This window comes from Ailuropoda melanoleuca, chromosome 6 (genome assembly GCF_002007445.2).
Source record: "Ailuropoda melanoleuca isolate Jingjing chromosome 6, ASM200744v2, whole genome shotgun sequence".
NCBI classification, from domain to species: domain Eukaryota; kingdom Metazoa; phylum Chordata; class Mammalia; order Carnivora; family Ursidae; genus Ailuropoda; species Ailuropoda melanoleuca.
In genome coordinates this window covers 88,850,530-88,876,219 of record NC_048223.1, presented here as the reverse complement: position 1 = coordinate 88,876,219, position 25,690 = coordinate 88,850,530, and the positions used below count along the sequence as shown (strand labels likewise).

General features: G+C 38.3%; 1 protein-coding gene across 6 annotated transcripts in view; it reads right to left on the bottom strand.

The window, feature by feature from the left end:
- The window catches only part of MAPK8 (mitogen-activated protein kinase 8), a 103,810-nt gene extending 78,749 nt beyond the window's left edge, over positions 1-25,061 (bottom strand). For 5 of the 6 annotated variants that reach the window (XM_034662839.1, XM_034662841.1, XM_034662838.1 and 2 more), the window contains exon 1: positions 24,894-25,061. The gene's annotated coding sequence lies outside the window, so the exon portion shown is untranslated. The remainder of the gene's footprint in view (positions 1-24,893) is intronic. The other variant, XM_034662843.1, reaches the window with a different exon arrangement.
- Between the last annotated feature and the right edge of the window lie 629 nt (positions 25,062-25,690).

Genomic DNA, 25,690 nt, shown 5'->3' with positions numbered 1-25,690 from the left:
GTATCAGAAAAGCCTAAGAAGGTTATTTTGGGGTCCAGGAATGCCCCAAAACTTGCTCAACTACATTAATGGTGATTGCTTCTTTGCTTTATAGAAAGGTGTCACAGGAATGCTCTACTTTCAGATGGGGGGAGGGGAGCCCGTTAATATGTTTTAACCCTGATCCAGATGTTTTATATTTTCCTAAAGTAATGAAAAAAATATTTCACTCTCCGTATTATCCACTATATATTAAATACAGTTCAGTTCCTTTAAAAGAGGAGTTCTTCAAGCATCTCTAAAATTAAAGCTGATTTCTGTGTCTGGCATGCTGGAGGACAAGGATCAGATTTACCCTCTTTCAGTAACTAGAAAGCAGAGAAAATACAACACTATTATCAGACACTGAACAGAGAGATTAGGTCCGCAACCTCTGAATAAAGAAAAACAAAGTAGGTAAACGCTGTAACTGCCCTGCAGTTCTGCCTGGGGGCCCTTTCCAGACTACGGTGCAGAACAGGCCACACTTAACAGCATGGCAGCTTCAATGAGTTGAGAAGCCACATCAGGAAGGCAAAGGTGTCTAGAATCTTGGGGGCAGAGTAGGAAGAAGAGAGCTACTCAGAGGAGAAAGAGCTCCAGATATCAGCACGGGGTCCTCCTGTATCTTTGGCTGAATACCAATCTACACATGAGTAAGGCAAAACTCCCCAAGACTGACAAACAGGACCACTGCCAGGGAGCTATTAAGAAGAACAATTTCCAGAACTCATTCAGAAACAAGGATAAAAATTACTAGACTTCTCTGAAACCGTACAAGTCAGAGACAAGGAAACTACAACTTTAAAGTGCTGAAAAACAAAAATGTCAATCCAGAAATACATATCATTTGTCTTTCTCATTCTCATTCACAAACATACAAGAATTTTCCAGAGGCTAAGAGATCTGTGATTTCACAACAGATAATTTTTTCTTCTGGGAAAGTTATTTTTCACAAAAAAGTTCATGTTAAAAAAAAACGTTATTCATGTTAACTTGTAATTGGTTTTTATTTTGTAAATAAACTGATAAATACTTCTTAAAGTTCTCAATTTTCGTTTCTAGTAAACTTTGATAGCTATAGCCCACATAAAGAAAACCCCTTTGAAGTCCTCAATTATTTTTAAGAACATAAGATATTTCAAGACTAAAAAATTGGTGAATCATAGCTTTAGAAATAGTGGACCCACCAAATTAGTGTCCATTCCCTTGTGGTGCCAAAAAGCCTATGCGAAACTTTTTCATTACAAAATCAATTTTTCTAATAAATACAAAACTTTCTTATAGTGTCAATCTGGGTAATGCATATCTTTAAAAAGAATTTTTCCGTTCCATTCCAGTAAGTTGTTTAATTATTAGTATATGTTGTCATGTCCCTTTTTTACTCTAGATATGGGTAATTTGGAGACTCTCTTTTCTTATACTAACCAGTCTGGCTTCAGATAACAATTTTGGTAATTTTTTCCCCAGAAATTATTCACTATATAAATCTTAGCCCTCAAGTACTTGACACAGATGCTGTTTTTGGTGATGGCCCTGCGAGTCCTCATAAGACACTATGACAATAAGGACATAATGAAATATTTCAACATTTAGAAGATCTGCAGACCTCACTGAACCAGTATTTTCCAAATGATCAATGCACTGGCAAAAGATTCACTTAAATGCAAGACAGACCAATGAATTTTAATATATAGAATATGAAAAATTATTTATATGGTTTCGGATTTCACACTGTTGTTAAATTGTCAAATTTTGATGTGGCATAAAAGAGGAATATTCAACTAATCTGTATGACGAGATGGGAAGCTCACATTAGCACTGCTACTGTATACTGAAAAATAATGCTTGTCTCAAAGGTAAAGCACCTCTGCAACTAAGTTCTGAGCTACTTTTTCATGGAATACCATTTTTACTTGAAAGAATGACTGACAGACAAACTATTAATTTGCAGTAGGGTATTTGGAAGACATTTTCTTGAAAATGAACAAAGCAAGACTGTAAGTTCAAGGAAAACAAATGACAGTATTTACTGCTAAGGACAAAATTCAAACTTTCAAGTGAAAATTAAAATTCTAGAAAATTTAAACCTGTCCTTGTGAATCCTGGCAGCTTCCCAAGATATTTCTAATAAGATAAACAGTGATATGAACAAATGATTTCTTGACATCCTATACTAAGCTGCTCTTAAATTTTTGGGTCTCAGGATCCCATAAACTCTTTAAAATTATTGAGATCCCAAAGAGCTTTTATTTATAATTTATGATGATCGTATCTATCAATATGTACTAAGTTAGACATTAAAAACTGAATGAACATTTAAAACTTACTTAAATATAATAATAACAAATCTATTACATGCTACTATAACTAGCATTTTGGTGGGAAATACTTTTTTTAAAACACTTTTGAGAAGGGTACCACTGTTTTACATTTTTACAAATTCCTTTCCCTGTTGGCTTAATTTCAGACAGCTGGATTCTCTTATGTGCTTCTGCACTCACTCTGCTGCCACATCACAGGTCAAGTCACATGGCCTCTGGAAAACTTGAGAACAAGCACGAAAAAAGCAAATAACAACTAAGCATTGTTATAAAAACAGTTTGTTCATGGAACCCTTGAAACCCCTTCCTATATTTTCTACTGTTAAAGTTCAGAGATGTTAACAAACCTTAGCAGACTGAGGTACGGAGACCAACACTGCAAATCTTTTCTTATTTTACAGAACTTCTCACTCCACTAAGGACACATTTCTTTTAGGGCAAAATCTATTTTTCCAGGCTTTCCCTACTCTCTTCCTGTCATTAACACTAGAAAACATTCTTTTCAAAAGAAGTGTGTTTTTTGTTTTTTGGTTTTTTTTAAAGATTTTATTTATTTATTTGACAGAGAGGCAGCCAGCAAGGGAGGAAACACAAGCAGGGGGAGTAGGAGAGGAAGAAGCAGGCTCCCAGGGGAGAAGCCTGATGTGGGGCTCGATCCCAGAATGCTGGGATCATGCCCTGAGCCAAAGGCAGATGCTTAAGGACTGTGCCACCCAGGCGCCCCAAAAGAAAGATTAAATATGTTAGAAAGATTAAATATGTTAATTATTAAGTGCTAGGAGATAGTAAATATTTGTTTAAAAAAAAACAACAAAAACCTTGAAATTAAAGTTCAAACATTTTAAATATAAATGATGAAATAATTCTAGAGATGCAGAAAAGCCAAATGAAATAATTCAGAACACTGCATACTCAATTTTCTAACTTCTTAAAAAGCTATGCAGTGTGGTATGAAATTATCTCTTAACATAGCAGGAGCCCAAACTGCTAAAGTTCAAGTCACTTTCAGGGACTTAATAGGAGAGTTTGACTGTGAGGTATCTTTATGCTACACACGCTGAACAAGAAAACACTCTGTTTTTGAAATAAAGAAGAATGCAAAATATACAAGCATGGACAGGATACCTCAGTTGCTCTGTAGACTACCAAAGAAAAGCAAAAAGCCTAATCCTTTGTGACAAATCTGTTCAAAGTTTAAATGAAAGAAATGAATAATCATGTAAAACTAAGACTAAAACTAATTTCCTAAAAAAATGGAGTGTTCCAGGCTGAGGCAGGGTAAGTACAAGTTGAAACATAGACATCTTGTTCTGCCAGGAAGCACTCAATGACCAACCAGGTCAGATCAAAATGATAGAGCCATCACTTCAAGAAATTTCCACTGGCCAAATCTAGAACAATGTAAGCATAAAAAAGAATAAAGACACCTAAAGCAAGCAAAAGAAAAAACAAAGCAAAACAAACCAGAGTAGAAATCAACAGAACTGAAAAGAGAAAAAGAAAACAAATCAACAAAAACAAAAGCTGTTTTTTTGAAAATATTAATAAAATTGATAAACCCCTAGCCAGACTAAGCAAGAAAAAAAAAGGGAAGACAAAAATTACTTATATAAAACATGAAAGAAGGGTCATCACTACTGATTGCAAGTTCATTAGAAGGATAGTAAAAGAATATTATGAAAAAATTCTATACTCACAACTGTGTTAACTGAGATGAAATAGACCAATTCTGTGAAAGATACAACCTACCAAAACTCACACAAACAGAAACAGATAATCTGAATAGGGCTATACCAATTAAAGAAATTGAATCAATGTTAACCTTCCCAAATGTCAGCACCAAGTCCAACTGGTTTCACTGATGAATTCTACCAAATACTTAGGGGGGAAAATGATATTAATTATTAATTCTCTACAATGTCTTCCAGAAAACAGAGCAAAAGAAACATTCTCTAACTCACTCTATGAGGGCAACATTACCCTAATACCAAAATCAGATAAAAACATTACAGAAAAAGAAAATTACAGAATATTTCCTATGAACATAGATACAAAAGTCCTCAACAAAATATCAGCAATGAAATCCAACAATACATGAAAAGAATTCTAAACCACAACAAAAGGGTATTTATTCCAGGTATGCAAGGCTGGTTCTAAAATATAATGTAACCCACCATTTTCACAGGCTAAAGAAGAAAAATCATATGATCATATCACTGGAAGAAAAGCCATTTGACAAAAATCTAACACCCATTCACAATAAAAACTCTTAGAAAACTAGGACTAGAGAGCATTTTCCCCAATTTGATAAAGAAATCTACCAAAACAAAATAAAATCCTATAATTAACATTAAACGTAATGGTAAGAAACCAGATAATTTCCTTCTGGGTTTAGGAACAAGAGAAGGATGTCCCCTCTCATCACTCCTATTCATTATCATAAAAAAACAATAAAAGAAAATAAGAGATAGACTGTAAAAGAAAAAATGGAACTGTTCTTGTTTGTCAATGTGATTACATATGTAGTAATTCCTAAAGAACATACACACACACACACACACACAAAACTCCTAGTTGATAAAGTTGTTCCCTTTTGGGTATAGGTTAATTATGATACTGCTCTGCATGGATACATACTGGAATTAAACAATTAAGTAAATGGATCCTATATGGTAGGAGGCAGGTTTCTCACTGTTGGGAGGAAATCTACTATCACTAAGGGGAGAATGCCAGAAAGATCCATGTGGTAATGGGTTAGAGCCGAAGACAGTAAGAACTCATGTTTAGCTTAATATAGACACAGATGGTTACATAAAATATTTATAAATATGTGTATAGACACAGATTTACATGTGTTATTATATATACACATTCATTTCTTTGCTGTCTGCTAAGAGTGACTAAAGGAAGCGACATCCCAGTAGCAATAAGCACACCTACCACCTAGATCTTGGTTTCTAATTCTCTAATACCATTCTCCAATAAAAGGAAATAGAGCTCCTTGGAGAAGTGGTTGATTCTAAGAGTGGGGCAGAAAATATATAAGATAGACTAGAAGCACCTTGCAGTTGCAAAAAGTAAAGAAATCCTCAAAAAAAAAAAAAAAACCCACTTTGACAAAGGTATGTCAAAGGAGCAGAGGAGCCAACTGGGAGACCTCTCGATGGCCAAAGCTGGAACAATTTCAGCAAGAAAACAAAGCAGGACTGGGTTGTAACCCAAAGTATAAAATAATCATGAATCTATACTGATACATATTATTACTGAATTAATAAATGGGAGAACAGTCAAATCTCTCATGCAGAAGGATTCCAACTAATTTATGCACTGTACTCTCAAGGAGGCAGAACATAACTCCTCACTCTTTAAGTGTGGCTGCACATAGTAACTTCCTGCACATACTGACTTCTTCCAAATAGTACAATGGGGAGTAAGAGGGGATTCACTTTACAGTGGAGAAATCTGACAAACACTCTCAGCCAGGTGATCAAGGTCAACATCAGTAGCTGTAAATTATGTTAATAGTATGTACCCTTGATATGATGTGATGAAAATGGCACTTTACCCCTAAGATCTGTCTCCCCTAAACTCATAATCCCAGTCTAAAAATCAGAAAAACATCAAATTCCAACAAAGGGGAATCCTACAAAATGCCTTACCAGTGCTCCTCAAAACTGTCAAGGTCATCAAAAACAATGAAGGGATGTCTGAGAACTCAATGGCAAGAAGATTCTAAGGAGACATGCCAACTAAATGTAATGTGGTATCCTGGACAGGATACCTGGAACACAAAAAGGACCTTAGGTAAAAACTACGGAAAACTGAATAAATTATGTACTTTAGTTAATAACATACTGGGGCCCCTGAGTGTGTCAGTCGATTAAGCCTTCGGCTCAGGTCATGATCCCAGGGTCCTGGGATCAAGCCCAGTGTTGGGCCCCCTGCTCAGTGGGGAGCCTGCTTCTCCCTCTCCCCCTGCCCCTTCCCACCACTCATGCACCCTCTCTCTCAAATAAAGAAAATCTTTTTAAAAATTAGGTACTGATATTAGTTCCCTAATTGTCATAAATGTACCATACTAATATAAGAAGATGTTGATAATAGGAGAATCTGGGTGAGGGTATAAGGGAAATCTCTGTAAAATGTTCTCATTTTTTCTGTAAATCCAAAATTTCTAGAAAATAAAGTGTACTAAAAAAAAGGAATAGTAAGGGGAGGGAGACAAGATGGAGAAACAGCAAGGGACTTTATTTCATCTGGTCCCTTGAATTTAGCTAGGTAACTTTCAAATCATTCTGAACAACTACAAATTCAACCGGAGATGTAAAAAAAGAATTGCTGCAATTCTACAAATAGAAAAGCAACCATTTTTTGCAAGGTAGAGGGTGCAGAGAAGTAAATCTGAGGGGATATATCAGAATATAAATGGCGAGGGGAGGGGGAGGGAGCCTCCATAAGTTGGTTATTGGAAAGTGATACAGCAGTGGAAAGCCTTCAGGGAACAAAAGCCACACAGAACAAACCCAAGCAGCTTACACTGAGCCCGGCCCTAGGCAAGGGGTTGTGCAACTCTGCCCAGGCAAAGACACCAGATAATCAGAACAGCAGGCCTCTCCCCCAGAAGACCAGCTGGAAAATCAAGAAAATACCAAGTTTACCGAGCACACAGAACTGCAAAACTCCAGCGCCAGAGGAAAACAGTATATAGAATTTGAGGTTTTTTTCCTCAGGATTCTTTTTGTTTCAAATTTTCCTTTTCTTTTTTTTCGCTTTCAGCTAGTTTCTTATTTTATCAACTCTGTCTTTAAGTATTTTTTTAACTTTCATTTTTACATTTACATTTTATAGATATATTCTTCATTTTTGTTTTACTTCTTTTCACTGTATTCAACTTTATTTTTGTATATATACAAGCTTTGCTTTTTTTTTTTTTTTCTTTTCAATTTTGGGACTTAATGTCTTCTAACAAACAGACCAAAATACAGCCAGGACCAACTGGATCACCCTGTTTTTGTCCACTTGGGGAGATTATATTCTCTCTTTCCCCCGCCCCCTTTTTTACCTTCTTCTTTTTATTTTTATTTGGTTTCTGACTTCTTCAGATTTGTCTACTGTGTATTTTGCTTGGGTCATGGTTGATATTTTTGATTTTGTTCTCTCATTCATCCATTTTTCTCTGGGCAAAATAACTACAAGGAAGAATTCACAACAAAGGAAAGAACCAGAGGTAATACTGTCTGCCACAGACCTAATCCATATGGATATAAGTAAAATGTCAAATGTGGAATTCAGGATAGCGATTACAAAGTTACTAACTGGGTTTGAAAAAAGTATAAAAGACACTAGAGAATCTCTTAGTGCAGAAATAAAATCTAATCAGGCCAAAATAAAAAATGCTTTTACTGAGATGTGGTCTAAAATGGAAGCTCTAACAGCTAGGGTAAATAAGGTAAAGAAGAGTCAGTGACACAGCAAACAAGATGATGGAAAGGAAGGAAGCTGAGGAAAAGAGAGAAAAACTAATGGACCATGAGGGGAGGCTTCAAAAATCAGTGATACCATAAAGCAAAACAATATTAGAATTATTGTGGTCCCGGAGGAAGAAGGAAGAGAGAAACAGAACATATATCTGAGCAAATCATAAATGAGAACTTCCCTAATCTGGGGAAGGAAACAGGCATTCAAGTCCAGGAGGCAGAGAGAAGCCCCCCCACAATCAATAAAAATAGATCAACACACTGACATATAATAGTGAAGCTTGCAAATATCAGAAATAAAGAGAAAATCCTGAAAGCAGCTCAAGATAAGAGGTCCTTAACCTACAGGGGTAGGAACATTACACTGGCAAGCAGACTCATCCAGAGACCTGGCAGGCCAGAAAGGGCGGGCATGATATATTCAGGGTTCTGAATGAGAAAAATATGCAGCAAGGCTGTCATTGAGAATGGAAAGAGAGATAAAGAGCATCCAGGGCAAACAGAAACTAAAAGAATTTGTGATCACTAAACCAGCCCAGCGAGAAAGATTAAAGGGAATCCTGTAAGCGAAGAGAGAGCCGAAAAGTACCACAGACCAGAAAGAAACAGAGACAATCTACAAAAACAGGGACTTTACAGATAATACAATAGCACTAAACTCTTATCTTTCAAAAGTCACTCTGAATGTAAGTGGGCTAAATGCTCCAATCAAAAGACACAGGGTGTCAGATTGGATAAAAAAGCAAGACACATCCATATGCTGTCTACAAGAGACTCATTTTAGACCTAAAGTCACCTCTAGATTGAAAGTTCTCCGAAAGGAGAACACAGGCAGCAATCTCTTTGACCTTGGCCGCAGGAACTTCTTGTTAGACCCGTCTCCAAAGGCAAAGGAAACAAAAGCAAAAATGGACTATTGGGACTTCGTCAAGATAAAAAGCTTTCGCACAGCAAAGGAAACAGTCGACAAAACTAAAAGGCAACCTACAGAATAGGAAAAGATACTTGTAAATGAAATATCAGATAAAGGGCTGATATCCAAGATCTATAAAGAACTTATCAAACTCACCCAAAAAAACAAATAATCCAGTCAAGAAATGGGCAGAAGACACGAACAGACATTTCTCCAAAGACAACATCCAAATGGCCAAAATGCTGCATATTACTCGGCATCAGGGAAATACAAATCAAAACCACAAGGAGATACCATCTCATACCAGTAAGAATGGAGGTTCCTCAAGAAGTTAAAAATAGAGCTACTCTATGAGGTGGCAACTGCACTACTGGATATTTAACCCAAAAACACAAATGTAGTGACCCAAAGGGGCATCTGCACCACAATGTTCATAGCAGCAATGTCCACAATAGGCAAACTGTGGAAAGTGACCAGATGTCCATCGACAGATGAATGGATAAAGAAGATGCGGTATATATATATATATATATATATATATATATATACACACACACACACAACGAAATACTACTCAGCTATCACAATGGATGCATACTTACCATTTACATTGATGTGGATGGAACTAGAAGGTATTATGATGAGTGAAAGACAATTACCATATGGTTTTACTCATATGTGGAATATAAGAAACAGCACAGAGGATCATAGGGGAAGGGAGGGAAAACTGAATGGCAAGTCATCAGACAGGGAGAAAAACCATGAGAGGCTCTTAATTATAGGAAACAAAGAGGGTTGCTGGAGGGGAGGTGGTGAGGGGATGCAGTAATTGGGTGATGGGCATTAAGGACAGCACATGCTGTGATGAGCACTGGGTGGGTGCAACTGATAAATACTGAACACTACATCTGAAACTAGTAATGTACTATATGTTGGCCAACTGAATTATATTTTTAAAAAAAGGAACAGTGACTGAAATGATTATAAAAACACTAAAAAACCCCCACAAATTTCTGTCATACTACAAGAGAGAAAAAGAGAGAAATAAAGTTTGCCACCATTGGAGATGACAGGTAACTAATTTTCAGAGTAGACATCAAGTTTAGAGTTTCAAAGTTCAAAGAGTTTTCAGAGTTAAAAAGTTGATAAATCAAAGGAAAATAAGCATTTACCTCATCTTTTTAAGGAAAACTGTAGTTCAATCCTACTTGACAAGGGAAATGTCCTTTTAATGGCGGATAGTTGGCTAATAGATCAGAAGGATGACAGGGTTAGAAAAGGCAACATTTCGTGAGCCCAAGTGAAATAACTAGTTTAGACAAGGTTCATCAATAAAGGCTAAGAAAATTTAGGCAAAGGCTACTGGGAAACAGAATATTCTTGGGGAACCAAACTATTGCCCCATTGATCAGTTGTTAATCACAAAGAAGGAGAAATAAAACCCAACTTTGTAATTGATAGATCTAATGAATACCACCATAACCAAATGACTACAATTTGGGCACACAACCTGGTGTTATAGGTCTTGAGTTATGAATGAATATAATGTGCACAGGAGCATCTAAGCCAAAAAGCCTAAATACAATCCTGCCTCTAGACCCAACCTTCTATTTTTAGGAAACACAGTGGCTGCAGATACAAGTTAAATGCCACAAGGAAACAATCATACAAATCCAGAATGTGGAACATTCTGCAAGACAACTGGCCTTATCTTTTTAAGAAGGCAATATCATGGGAGAAAAAGTAGAGGCAGGGACACCTGTAGTAGTCTACCCTTATCTGAGGTTTTGCTTTCCATGATTTTGACCATGATCCAGAAGCAAATGAAGCCCCTTCTGATCTACCATCGGCATGTCAATACTAGCCTAACACTATTCATAATACCTACATCATTCACCTCACTTCATCTCTTCACATAAGCATTTTATCACCTCACATCATCACAAGAAGGGTAAGTACAGTACAACAAGATATTTAGAGGGAGACCACATTCACATAACTTTTATATAATTATGATTGTTTTGTTTTATTATTGTTATTAATCTCTTACTGTGCCTAATTTACAAATTAAACTTTATTGTAGGTATACATATATTGGAAAAAAATAGGGTTTGGTACTACCGATAGTTTCAGGCATCCACTGGGTGTCTTGCAACATATACTTCACAGATGGAGAGGCACATTAAGCGTCTAAAGCAACAACAAATGTTATGCATGAACTCTGATTGAACCCTGGTTTGAGAAAACCATCTACAAATGGACAACTAAAGAAACCTGAATACAGACTAAAACTTAAGGTTTCTTTTTAAAAGAATGACATCTGTAGGAAAATGTGTTTAATTTTAGGAGATGAACTGCAGCATTTAGGGGTCAAACGCATGTACATAAAGCCTCGATTAAGAGAAATATAAACAAATATTACAAAATGTTAACAACTGTATCCAAATAGTAGTCTGGGGTGCTCAATGTACTATTCTTTCAATTTGTATGTTTGAACATTTTTTTTTAAAGATTTTATTTATTTGAGAGAGAGAGAGACACAGAGTGTGCGCATCAGCAGGGGAGGGACAGAGGGACAAGCCGACTCTCCACTGAGCAGTGAGCCCAATGCAGGGCTTGATCCCAGGGCCCTGAGATCATGTTATGTTATGAGCCAAAGACAGACACTTAACCAGCTGAGCCACCAGATGCCCCTGAAGATTCTTAAAGTAGTTTGGGAATGGTGTGGGGGAATGAAATTTAAAAAAAAAAAAAAAGGCTTGCCCAATGATGAACTGTAAAGCACCAATTTATAGTAATAGCAGATTCTATAGACAAACTTTCAGATTTTAAACCAGTGTCCCATAACACACACACTAAACATTAAGAAACATTAGAAAGGTGGAGCACGAAGGAGGGAATCAGTTTAAGAAACACTTTCCATCTTCCGAAAGTTTAAAATAATCAACCAGGGGCACCTGGGTGGCACAGCGGTTAAGCGTCTGCCTTCGGCTCAGGGCGTGATCCCAGCGTTATGGGATCGAGCCCCACGTCAGGCTCCTCCGCTGGGATCCTGCTTCTTCCTCTCCCACTCCCCCTGCTTGTGTTCCCTCTCTCGCTGGCTGTCTCTATCTCTGTCGAATAAATAATAAAATCTTTAAAAAAAAATAAAATAAAATAAAATATCAACCAAAACCCTGCTGATAAAATCACCTGAGACAGGACACCTCCAATCTCTCTCATTTTCTCAGAAGAAGAAAGGGGACTACAAAAGAGATATCATTTTCACTCTTCAATTACAACAGCTTAAGGAGTAGCAGAAAATTTTATAACTTAGAAATTTCAGAAATACAGAAAATGAGTTGGAGGATCAAGAACATAAATTAACTCATGAAGAGCATAAGTTAATTAATATGTACATATTAAGTAGCACATTAAATCAAAATCCATACGATTTCATATATCTTATATTAGTAATGGATTTCACAGAATTAATTTCTCTTTTTAATCCTTTACTAGTGGTTGTGCTGTAGATATATACTGCTTGCTACAAGGCATAACCATAAGCCCCAAAGTCAAACCCCTCTTAATGACTTAGAAGACAATCCTGGGGCTTCTCTTTGTGGAACAAATTTAAAATTTTTACTTGACATAACTGAGTAGATACTTCCCTATGCCTGTTCCACTATATCTGAGATTCTACAGTCGCATAACTATGACAATCTCATGCTGATAAATGGCAGCTCCTTTCATACATAACTGTCCTTTGATACTCCTAACAGACATGGAAATGTTACCCTAGCTTTCTCTCTCCCAAACTTTGCAAAAATATCATTTTCTCTGCCATTTGTTTCCTCCCTTTTCTACTCCTAAATCTGTTTTCCCCTTCTGTAATAATTGCTATAATGTATTCAACATGGCTACATAATACATAATGTGTATATAATAATGCTGATACTCAAAATCTCACCTTGAGAAAAACTAAAACTATATATACTGGAAATCTTATGAAATAGGCCTTCATCAAGCTAATAAATTACTTTGGTGAACTAGGTAATTCAGAGCACTCTCTTACTGAGAACAAGAAAAACTGGACACCCCCTTCCCCCAGGAGAAATCAGAGAAGCAAACAAAAACCCCACACCTCTTTGAAGGCATCAGAGTGCTAACGAGGCAGTAAAAAAAGGTAAGGAGGCTAAGATTTGAGACAGTAAGGAAATTCTCAGAGTGGGGCCAGGCATCTGGGGCCATTTTTCCCAGGTTGCATCTGTCAATTCCATACAGGTAACTGAGGAGCTGGGCTGAACTTTTCACAGATCTGCAAAGCTGAGAGAGTTAAATATTGGAGGTAAGGGCCCAATGCAGTATACGAATAGAGAAATTGGGGGGTGGGGGCTTATAACATCCCTGGTTTTATGTTAGGACCCCCAAAGAATCATATTCTGGGAGTAAAGGAAACATAAAACAGACCAGCCTTTGCAGAGTCTGGAGCCCAGCTTTGAAATATTTCAGTCTCTAACTGGATTAAGATGATCCAGGATAGCTAGTTCCACTAGCTAGCCTCCTACTGAAAGTAAACAAAAGTCCTTTATGGAAGGAGATAACATCATCCCTAAACCTTGAACTGTCCCTAGATTTTTGCATATATAATGTCTTAAGAAACATCCAGGTATAAAAGACCAAAACAATATGATGAAAAACTGAGCGACACAAAAGCCTACAGGAAAATACCTACAAAGGATCGAAATAATGAAGTCACCCAATACAGACATGCTTAACATTTTCAAAGAATTTTTTTTTTTTTTTTAACTCAGAAGGCACTTGGGTGGCTCAGTTGGTTAACCATCTGTCTTTGGTTCAGATCATGACCCCAGAGTCCTGGGATCCAGCCCCGAGTTGGGCTCCCTGCTTCCCCTCTCCCTCTGCACCAAAGCCATCCCTGCCGCCCCGCACCGCCTGGCTCGTGCTCGCTTTCTCTCTCTCCCTCAAATAAATAAAATCTTCTAAAACACAAAAAACAAAAACAGAATTATGAAAAACTGGCCCAAGACAAAACCCTGATAACTTTGAAATTTCAAATCATACCTCATTTCCTATTCCTTAGGTTCATCTCTGATTAAAAATTCCACAGCTGTTCTAAACCTTCCTTATTCCTTACTCCCCTGAGGTCCACACACACCCAAAAAGAACATCTACTGAAGTAAGAAAAATGTGTCATTCAATAAAAGGAATTCTATACCCAGAAAAAAGCCCTTTAACCTGCCTTGTTGGTACATTCTCTGAGAGGGAATACATCCCATTAATTTGCCATAAGAGCATGAACTGTTACAGAGAACCACCATAGCTCAATCAGAGATTTTCAAGCGTTTTACATCATAACCCATTACAGACAACCTCTGGATGTATCTATATATAAGTACACTCAACTTAATTTAAACACAAATTTCAAAAAAACCTTTTTATTAAAATAAGACAGGGTGGCTGATATAATGACAAACAGATTAATGGAATAGAATTGACAGTCCAAGAAAAAAGCATATTTTTTTTAAAAAAAACAAGGATGACAAGACATAAAAAAAGCACAGTATTTGCAACAAATAGTGCTAGGACAATTGCATGTCCATATGCAAAAGAATGGAGTCAGATCCCTTCTGCACGCCATACACAAAAAAATTAACTCAAAATGGATCACAGAACTAAATTTAAGAGCTCAAAATATAAAACTTTTAGAAGGAAACACAGGAGTGATCTTCATAACCTTGAGTTAGGTGATGGTTTCTTACATAAAACACCAAAAACACAAGAAACAGAAACTGGATTTCATTAAAATTAATATCTTTTCTCCTGGAAACAATACTATCAAAAAATTGAAAAAACCGAAAACAGGTGAAAACATCTGCAAATCACATGTCTGATGACGGACTTTTATCTATACTACATAAAGAACACAACTTAAAAAGGTAACCCAATTTAAAAACAGGCAAAGAATCTGAATAAACATTTTCCCCAAGATATACAAAGGGCCAATAAGCACATGTAACGATGATCAACATCATCAGCCATCAGAGAAGTGCAAATCGAAACCACAACAAAATGCCACTTCCCACCCATTAGGAAGGCTATATCAAAAGACAAACAGTCACAGGCACTGATAGGATGCAGAGAAACTGGAACCTTTGTACCTTGCTGGTGATAATGTAAAATGGTGCAGCCACTTTGAAAAGCCAGTAGGCAGTTCCTCAAAATGTTAAATATGGAATTATCCATACAACCAGCAATTCCAATCCAATGTGGTTATATACCCAAAGGAACTGAAAACACATCACACAGCAACTTGTACGTGAATGTTCATGACAGCATGACTTAAGGCAGCCAAATGCCCACCAACTGAAGAATGGATAAATAAAATGTGGTACACCTGTAGAATGGAATATTACTAGGCCATAAAAAGGAATGAAGTACTAATCATGCTACAAAATGAATGAACCTTGAAAACATTATGCTAACTAAAATAAACCAAGTCACAAAAGACTATATACTACATGATTATATTTACATAAAATGCTTAAAATAAGCAAATCTATAGAGATAAAAAGTAGAGAATAAGTGGTTGCTTGGGGCTGGGGTAAAAGTGGGGGGGCTGTACAGGAACGGGGGGAGGGACTGCTATTAGGTATGGAGTTTTTGGAGTGACAAATATGTTCTAAACTTAGGCTGTGGTGATGGTAGCACTATTCCATGAGTACACGAAAAATAACTTGTATACTTCAAATAGGTGAACTGTAATGGTATGTTAATTAAATCTCAACAAAGCTGATAAAAAATTCTTAGCCCCTTTATTACTTTTGATATTCTACTGTGATATATACTTGTGACATTATACTGTGATATTTTCTATTTCATTTCATTTAAAAATACAACATTAGTTGTAATCTCCTAAATTCATGACTGGCAATTTGAAAAACACTGCCAGAGTCCTCTCACAGTAAAAATGATGCCCGCTTCTCCTATTATCAGGACTAATCCCAACACACCCCACATCCCAGAAAAAGTCCAACCCTTCCTGGTCATCTTCCCCCAAGTTCTTACTGCCAAGGTATTGAGTACATTCCTCCATTTTACCCAATCTTCCAACTCTCCTAAGCCCTTCACTGGCCTGAAGTTCCTAATTTGTGATAGTCAAATCTAGCTGATTATACTACCTTTACCATTCTTTATTATCATCTACCCTCCTTCCAATTCTTCCCCACTGATTAAGGATGTTGGCACTAGTTCACAGTAAGTATCCTTACTTCCTCACCACCTGCTTGTCTTCACCATTTATGGAGACTGACCCCTTTAATAGCTCAGCCTTTTTTATTCACTGGCCTCCTCATTTCCACAGACTTTTCATTCAATTCCACTTTAGCAGCCCACTCCCAAAGCCCATGCTGGGTATTAACATTGCTAGAAACTACCATACATGTTAAATCTCTATTTTGAGCATCCCACTCTGACCAACACATTCAATCCTTATAGATCATTACTTTATCCCATCCCACTCGCCTCCAACAATTCTAATTGAAATTTCCAATACATTGATGCTACCACTTCCTTACTATCCAACCTGACCTTCACCTCCTTTCTTATCCAGTTAAGATTNTTTTTTCCCCCCCCCCCCTAAAACCCCCCCAAAAAAAAAAAAAAAAAAAAAAAAAAAAAAAAAAAAAAGCCCTTATTTCCCTTGTCCCTTCCCTTTTCCTTATTTCATACTGACCTAGTTTTATGTGTCACTTTGGTGGGATGATGGTCCTGTTATTCAATCAAACACAAATCTAAGTGTTGCTGTGAAGATATTTTGCAGATGTTGCTAACATCCACAGTCAGTAGACTTTAAGTACAGGACATAATCCTCAATAACGTGGGCGCACCTCATCCAATCTGTTGAAATGTTTTAAAGAGCAAAACTGAGGTTTCCCTGCTTCAAGTCTGCAGCATCAGCTCCTGCCCAAAAGCTTTCTGATGGCCTGCCCTACAGATTTCCAACTTGCCAGCCCCCATAACTGTATAAGCAAATTTCCTGAACTCTCCTTGTGTATACATACATACATATCTGTTACTGATGCTATTCTTTGAGAACTCTGATACACCTAGCAAAACCTCACCACAGAAGCTGATCTGCCTGTGTTTGTATCTAACCAGTTAAATAATGCTGGGGGGGGGGTGGAATCACAAAACCAGGCTAATATCACTTTAAATTCAAGATTTCAAACCTTAAAAGAATAATCAATCAATACTTCTTGGCACACTGCTTCAAACTTCCCACACTCCCTCCCTCCCCCGCCCACGCCCATACCAATCTCCTACTTCACTGAGAAAACAGAAACTAGGACAAAAAATGAATGCCAGAAAGGTAAGCCTTCATCTTCCAACCACCAAACTTCCTTGCAAGGAAGGGCACACAATTTTTCTGCATTCCCTCCTATATGATAGACAATCTCTAACAAAGGCCAATCTCTCTACCCATGCTTTCCACTCCCTTCCCTGTGTATTCTCCTTTTCATTGCTAAACCCTACATTTTCCTTTATCTACCCACTTACTTTCTCTTCATGGCTAATCTTTAAAAAGTTGTCTACATATACTGTAACTGCATTTGCTCACTTCTCATTCACTCAAAAAACTTTCATTCAGTATCTTTCAACTGACTTCAATTTGTTTTCTTTCTCTTCATTTTAATAAAACTCATCGACATCACCAACAATTTCCCACTTAATCTCTCTGTGCCTGCTTCCTCATCCATAAAATAGGAATAACAGTAAACAGAGACTACTTCATAGAGCTATTTTGTGGTGTTTAAACACTTTAACATAGGTTAAGCACTAGAACAGTGCATGATAAATAATAAGCACTGAATAACTATCATTTATTGTATTATTAGCATATTCTAGATTGTTTTCCCTTGGTTTTGATTTCTTATTTCTAGCTTATTCAACATTGTGAGTCCTGGCTCACACATGGCTTTCAATGGCAAAAGACTGAAAACCACCTAAATGTACATCAAAAACGGGGCTACTTAAATCAATGTTATACCTGTAAAATGGTATTACAGACTGAATTTTTGTGTCCCCTTTGGGACTTCCGGAGGTAATTAGGACTACAAGAACTCATGAAGATGGGACCCCCCATGATGGCATTAGTGTCATAAAATGAGGAAGAGAGAGCAGACACTCCCTCTCTCCATGTGAGGACACAGTGAAGTGACATCTGCAAGCCAGGAAGAGTCCTCACAGGAACCAAATCTCTGACCACCTTGACCTTGTACTTCCCAGGCTCTAGAACTGGAATGTCTATTGTTTAAGCCACCAAGTCTATGGTATTTTGCCATAGCAGCCCAAGCTAAGACACTGTGGTGAAAGAAAAGAAAAGAAAAAAAAGAAAAAAGAAAAAAGAAAAGAAAAGAAAAGAAAAGAAAAGAATAAGCATGATATTTATGTCCTGATATGACTAGTAGGAAACCATCCTAAGCTATATTGTTAAAAATAAAAGGTAAAGGATACTATGCATAGTATGCAACAACTTAAATGAAAAAGGAGATGAAGGCAGAGGACATACGTTATATATGTAAGATATACAATCCATCATTGGCAATTCTAAAATCTGTAAAGCTCAGAAAAAATATTTTTTATAAGTTTAGTACAAACCTGTTTGGTGTCAAAATCTGTCAGTAATTTCCATAAGACTTTATAATCTTTATCTTTATTGTACTATCTATGCTTTTGATACAGTAATATTAATGCATTTAGTTACAAGATGCTACACATTCCCCTCCAATTAGGGATTTTGAATAATACGAGACGCACTATACTACCTTTCCACAGCACCCCCCCCCAAATACAGAACAAAACAAAACCCCTTAATTCTGAAATACATCTGGATCAAGGGTTTTGGACAAGGAATTATATATCTCTATTTACTTGCACATACATAACCTATGTTTAAGTGATTCACAGGAAACATAACACTGCTTCCATGTGGAGGAACTGGGTGGCTGTGCAGAATGGGAAGGAGACTATACTGTACATCTTTTTAAATCTTCTTGAAATTCTGAGTCAAAGTGAATACATTACTTAAAAATGTAAATAAAATTACTAAAACTTTTCAACTCTCAGCTATATGCTTTGGTTTTTATTTGTTTTGACTAAGAAGTAACTCTTAAGTCACAGAGAAAATCTATATAGCGATGGCTTTCCTTTATTTCACTTTTGGTTGACCCATATGGCAGCTGAGAGTCAGACAGTCACCCTCTAAGGAGCAAGTCAGGGAAGGGTGAGTATCCATCCCTATTAACAGTTTTTAGCTGACGTCTTGATGCCTCATGCCAAGCAAAGAAGGTTTTTCTTTTCTAGTGACCCCCAAAATATGGTGGGGCTTAGACCCCTCAGCAACAGGAAGCAGTGAAACCCATACTTCTCAATATTAGAAAAACTTAAGAAATGCTCCAAGCATAAATCTAGCTGTAAGTCTTCAGAGCTTCAGGACAGAAGAGTTTAAGGACTCTGATTAGTATATGAGTAGCATCTTTTCTATCTGCTTTTCATATACTTCTTTTAATATCTTATTGTGTTCCAAAATGGATTTGAGGATATAAGGTTTATCTTCTCTTATAATTTAGATTTTGACTTATCTGTGACGCACTCTCAACTTTAACCAGAAATTAGGAAAGATGACACTGATTTTTGTGGTTTATCTAGTGAGTATATTTTAAAAGGCAAGGTGAGAGATATATGGTTTGGAAATCCCCAAATGCTCCAACATCCAGCACTCAGGCTTCAAGATTAAAGAAATTCCCAATGAAACGCCTATCAATATCTGGTTCCTTGCCTTAGGAGATAAATGCACTTATGTTTGTCCTTATTTCTCATCAGGTTATACGCACGGAAAGTAGAGACTAATTTCTACTTCCTGTTGCATGCACATCACTTAATATCTGCACTGGTATAGATGACTTCTTAATGAATACTGCCTACGTAAAACCAGTGTCATTTCATAGCTGCTATCCTCAAGAAGGAGAAAGAAAGAAATTTGACATACCAATATAACCACTGAAGCACTACACAGAAAACTTAGGAAAACACAGGAAAACTATTTCAAGACGCTACTTATAACTTCCCTCATTTTTCTAGAGACCTCTAGAAAATGCTTAATGAGCTGCTGTAGTTGCCCGGTCTCTGACAAATTCGCAATCTTCAGAGTCAAAAATTCCAGTAATATTAAAGATGCAACAGCATTTCATTTTCTTCAAATACGGAAAGAGGATATAGCTATTCCCAGCTCCTGGATTACCATTCTTTTAGAAATCTATGAAAATCAACCTAGGAAAGCTTAGGCAATTCTCTGCAGTGGGAAAGGTAAACATAGCAAAATAACTTTGTATCAGAGGATGTGACAAATAATTTTCTTTTAATATTTGCTTTTGGAACGTTTCCAAATTTTAAAACAGAGAGGATTACTGGTCCAAATGTTAAATCATTTCAGTCAATTCAGATTAGATGAAGACAATCCAATTTTAAATAAAACCCCAAAGTGCAGAGGGAAACAACTGGCATTTCTGGAGAATTCAGATGCATACATGAAGTTAGTTTTTAATTTACTTGGCATTTTCCATTTGTTCCAAGTTAAAAATAATAAGTGATAATGATAGCTAAAATTTCCTGAATACTGTATTAGTACCAAGCACTTTAAACGCGATGCCTTACTTAAACCTTATGGACCTATGAGATTATGTGCTATTATTATTCTCACTTGACAAATAATAAGAATAGGCCCGAAGATGTTATACAACCTGACCTAATCTGGCCATACAGTTAGTTAGATTTGGATCATGAATTTGAACTCAGAGCTGACCTTAAAACTCATGTTAACAATCACTATTAAGTTTGGGCTCCTTAACTTCTTAAAGAACTGGCAGATTTTAACCAAACCTGATGTACTACCAAAGGATAACAGGAGACCAACACATATTTGTACTTTATTAGCTATATTTCTGATATAACCCACCACCCTGAAAAAGAACGGCAGCTAATAAGTTTTCTAAAAGATTTTATACACATACACACTCACATCAAATTTAAAAAATGGATTTCTATGAAATTTAGCCTGCCCAGATATTTGAGGCAGGCTTTTGTTTGTTTGGGGGAAGCCCTCTCATAAATCTTTTAAAAGAACATAAATTCACTATTTAGATATGCCTCTATTCCCATCCCTGATCATAAGCTTCTTAAGGCTAATAAACTTCATTTTCACATCTTCCACTCTCTGAGAATAAGCAGTCTCATTAGTAAGTATGGTGTTGTGGAATGAATAAAAGGAATCACTCAAAAAACTCAAGTTTACAGTGAAATTTTTATGTTTTATAAAAATGGATTACAGAAAATATTTGACTTAATTTTTTCTGCTTCTATAAATTACAAAAGTCTAGGTTTCATTGCTGTTCTTGGCACAGGATTCTGATTATCACCAAAAGACTCTTTTTGTCCCAGTACGTTTTCTGAAGAAAAACCTATCTAAGGAACAACATTTTTATAGAAAAGAGTTCCAACAGCCTCAGTTCACAGTGCTAAATCCAAAAAGGTTAAGCAACTTTTCTACGGTTCTAGAACTTGCTGATGACAAAGTCTAGAAGACAGAATTGAGAAGTGAACCTAGGTCTGAATCCTGGACAGGTCTAGTTTCACCTATCGCCCTGAATGATAGGACAGCTCTTATTTCAATACTCCTGTCTCCTTTTAGGTAGTAAAGTCTGTTGACTCAGAACTCATTTCTGAAATCAAAGTTCAAGTTAATCTGCATTAGAATAAGAAGACTAATTTTCTAAATGTTCATGTAAAGAACTCATGACTAAGACAATAAGCATCACAACTCTGAAATAGGCCAATGATTCATATCTAGAACTATGTGGCTATAATGACTTCCCTGCACTTCATGAATCAGAAAGGCTACTACCCATACCATTGACTTGACCAGAGACCTCTAGAGAGCTGGCATCTTAATGTCAGACATTATTTTATACTTCTACATGTACAACACAGCATCTGAACTATGTAGATGATTCGAATGTGTTCAAACTCAATTCATAGACAAAACAGACTAACATGGATCAGACTTCTACTCAACAACTTCCTTGACTGTCACTAGGATAGTTTGCGACTGGCCACTTAAATTATTTTAAGTTGTTTCACTGAGCACTGAATATCTTCACAAGGTCATTTCCATAACATTAGGCATTAAGATTCTAACCTCATTAATTTGGGTAGAATTTATTCTTAAACTAATTTCCTTTCCAAGTGGCCTCTCTCCCAGGATCTAAAGGAGTATAAGGATATAGTTCCCTACTCTGCCAGGGCACAAAGACAGCACATTTCAAACTATTAATGGAATATACTCACCAAAAGAATCAGTGCTATCTCTACCTTTAAACATAATTTAGAGTGGAAAGGGGAATAGCTGCTAATAGATACAGTTTTTCTTGGGGTGATGAAAATGTTCTGTAATTAGATAGCAACGATCAATGGAGAACTTTGGGAATATATTAAAAACCACTGATGCACATGCTAAAAGGGTAAATTTTATGGTATGTGAATTATATCTCAATAAAGCTGTTATTTTTAAAAAACCAAAAAAAATTCATAAACAAAACAAAACAAAACTGGTTTGACATGTAGCCTGACAGTGAGCTACAGCCAAAGGATTTGTATCAGTAACCCTTCCTGAAATCTGACATACTGTATCTAGGCAAAGCAATAATAAAAGTTTGGTATCTCAAGATTTTCATTCCTTATCTTAATAAAATATCACTTCCTTTTCACTTGTACTCTACATCAGGCAATAAGGAGCTCACCTCAAATTCTCTCATATTCAAAACAAATGCTAAAATTTATTAAGTGGTGAGTGGAAAAAAGATATAACTTGGATAAATCAGTATTATCTGGGGTTTCAGGCCCATATGCTTCACTAATAGTAAAATTTTAAATTAAGTTAGGCCCAAATACTTCACCAAGGTAGAACTTTAAATTGAACATTTCAAAAAATGCAATCAGAAATTAAACATCTCTAATAAAACTTTTATGTAGCTTATTCCCTAGCTTTTCCACTTACAAGTGTCATCAGAAACTTTTCAAGCAATATTCACAAAAAAAACCCAATCATTTTAGACCCCTATTGTAATATCACTATGTCTGTGTGTGATACAGATACTAAAAAAGACATTCTAGACAAGGTTTTGTTATAGAATAACAAATTAGAAGTCATAGAAAAAAACTGATACTAAAATATTCAAGGGCACCTGGGTGGCTCAGCCAGTTAAGCATCTGCCTTCCCCTCAGGTCATGATCCCAAGGAGTCCTACTTCATGTTCCCAGTTCAGTGAAGAGCCTGCTTCTCCCTCTCCCTCTGCTTCTCCCCCCCATCCCCCCGCCTTGCTTGTGCTTGCTCTCACTCTCAAATAAATAAAACCTTTAAAAATAAATAAATAAAATATTCAAAAGCCCCCACTGTGGTGACAGATAATACATATGAATGAATCATTTAGCCATCTGAAAGTGACAGTTTGCAAGAGGCTTCCAAAACTTTACAGAGAACCGTAAAGACTGGATTTTAAGACTGGATTTTAAATATTATTAATTGTAAAGAGTTTTTCATCAATCTGACTCTTATTGAACACTTACTTTATTTCAGGCTAAGTGCTGGAGACGATGCAAGACAGGCCTGTCCTCAAGGAAGTCCCATTTTGATTGCTTGCTTTTGTCAGGCACAGCACTAAACATGTTCACTTACAGCATATGACCTCCTGGGTTTAACCCACAGCAGGGATATGGGAGGTAAACATACCAATGACCGTAAGGCTGTAAGGCTGTTAAAACTGAAAAGTTAAATTTGTAAAGAAAGCCATTGCACATTTAGACCAATCTCCTAACTCTACTTCCCAATACAACATTGTAAGTCCCACATTGTACTAAAAAACAGTAAAATGACCCAGAGTATAACTATACCTTTTTTAACACACACCACTTACATAATTGTCTCATTTAAAGGGACACCTATTATACTCCCGTCAAAGAATCCTCTTCCATTAAAAGATACTTCTCTTTACCTTCAAACTCTCCATCTGAGTACAGTACTGAACAGTTGCTGAATGAATGAATGAAATAAACAGATGTTCTAATAGCCAAGAAGATACTTGCCGAACGCTCATCTCAAAACACAATGGACTGACGACCAGAATTCTATTGAAAAGACTACTGAATTTCAGAGGTAAAAATAGTAACCACTGAACATTGATACCATGTAGTCAACATGTTATTAAGTTCACAGTAAACATCTGATGGCGGACTCAGAAATGAAAAGTGTTCATCACAATACTCTAAAATGGACTTGGTTCTACCATCTAAGGATTGGGAACACAAGTGCAAGACAAAGAGAGGAGAGAGCGGGGTGAAAAAGTCAAAAGGTCACCACCAAGTGACCCTTAAGAGAAAAAAGCCCGCTGACCACTGAACCTCGTTCACAGCTTGATGGACACCTTTCGCGCAAGTCGAGGGCCCGGGCTCCCCCTCGCAGCCCAGAGCTGAAGGCCACCCCAGCCTTTTTCGGCGCCGCTGACTGCGTTCGCCCAGAACCTTAGCACAAAGAAACCACCGAGAAACAAAAACACGGACCCCGTGGGCGCCAGGCAGGCGTCGGGACCTGGCGACCGGAGGAGCGCTCCCGGCTTCCCATCGCCGGGAGAGGCAGCCAGGGCGCTGAGGGCCGCCCTGGCGCCTCCGTCCGGACCTTCCCCGAAGTGTTTTAGAACTTGCCACCCCCCCCCTCCATTTTCCCCTCCCGACGTGGACGCGGGATCCGCGGGAGGAGCGCGCCGAAGACGGACGGGTGGAGCTGGGGCGGCGAGCAGGGGGCTGACGGCCGGGCGCACCGGGGTCCCGGGATCCCGCAGCCCCACGCCCCCTAGACGGCCCCCGCCTCCCCGGCCGCTATTGTTCCCGCGCCGCCCCCGCCCGCCGCGCCCCCCGCAGCCGCGCGCTCCCGCCCCCACTCCCGGGAGGGGGTCACGGCTGAGGAGAGGCGGCGGCGGCAGCGGCGGCACAATAACATAAACACGGTGGAGCCGCCGGCCGCCCCGGCCCTGCGGCGCCCGCTGCACTCACCCCGCAACGCAGCGAACGGCGACAGGAAAGCCCGCCGGCGGGACTGGCGCCGTCCGGGCTGTCGCCACGGCCGTTACCCAGGGTTGCTCGCGGCTCCGCGCTCCCGGCCGCGTCGTCCGGCCTCCGCCGCTCCGCTGAGTAACAGGGACGCGGGCCGTCACCGCGCACGCCCGCCCACGTCATCGCGCAGGACCCCGCCCCCGCGCCTCGGAAACAGTCCGCGGGGCGGGGCAGCCCCGGGGCCCGGATTGCGGGGGCGGGGCTACTGTAGGGGCAGGGAGGGCTCGCGGAGGTCGCCTGGAGGCGGGGCTGCGGGGAGAGCTTCAGAGAGCCAAGTGTGAGGGGCGTGTCGGGGAGCCGGTGGGGGCGGGGCCCTGCTCCTGGCACGTGGAGGCGTGTGGCCAGAACTCCCAGCTTTTTGGCCGGGGGCGTTCCACTGGCGGGAGCCAAAGCCTCAGGGGCTGCACTCCTCAGGGTTTAAAAGTGAGGGGCGCTTAGGCCAAGCAGGCACCCCGGTCTGACCACACACCCAAGAGACAAAATGCTCCTTACCTTGACCAACAACACTTTACATTCTGAGGACACCTGTCCAGAGCCCAGCAACCTCTAGCAAGTAACTGGTCTTTTCAGCCACATGGAAAAAACTGCCTCCTGTTTTCCCAAAGTCCACCTCGTGCCAGATTCAATGTATTACCTTATTTATCTCTGAGCCCCACAAAGCGTGTATTTGTTAGGTATAGAAGCGACAAATTGGCAAGCCCTTAAATATACAACAATGGATGTCTAAATTACATTCA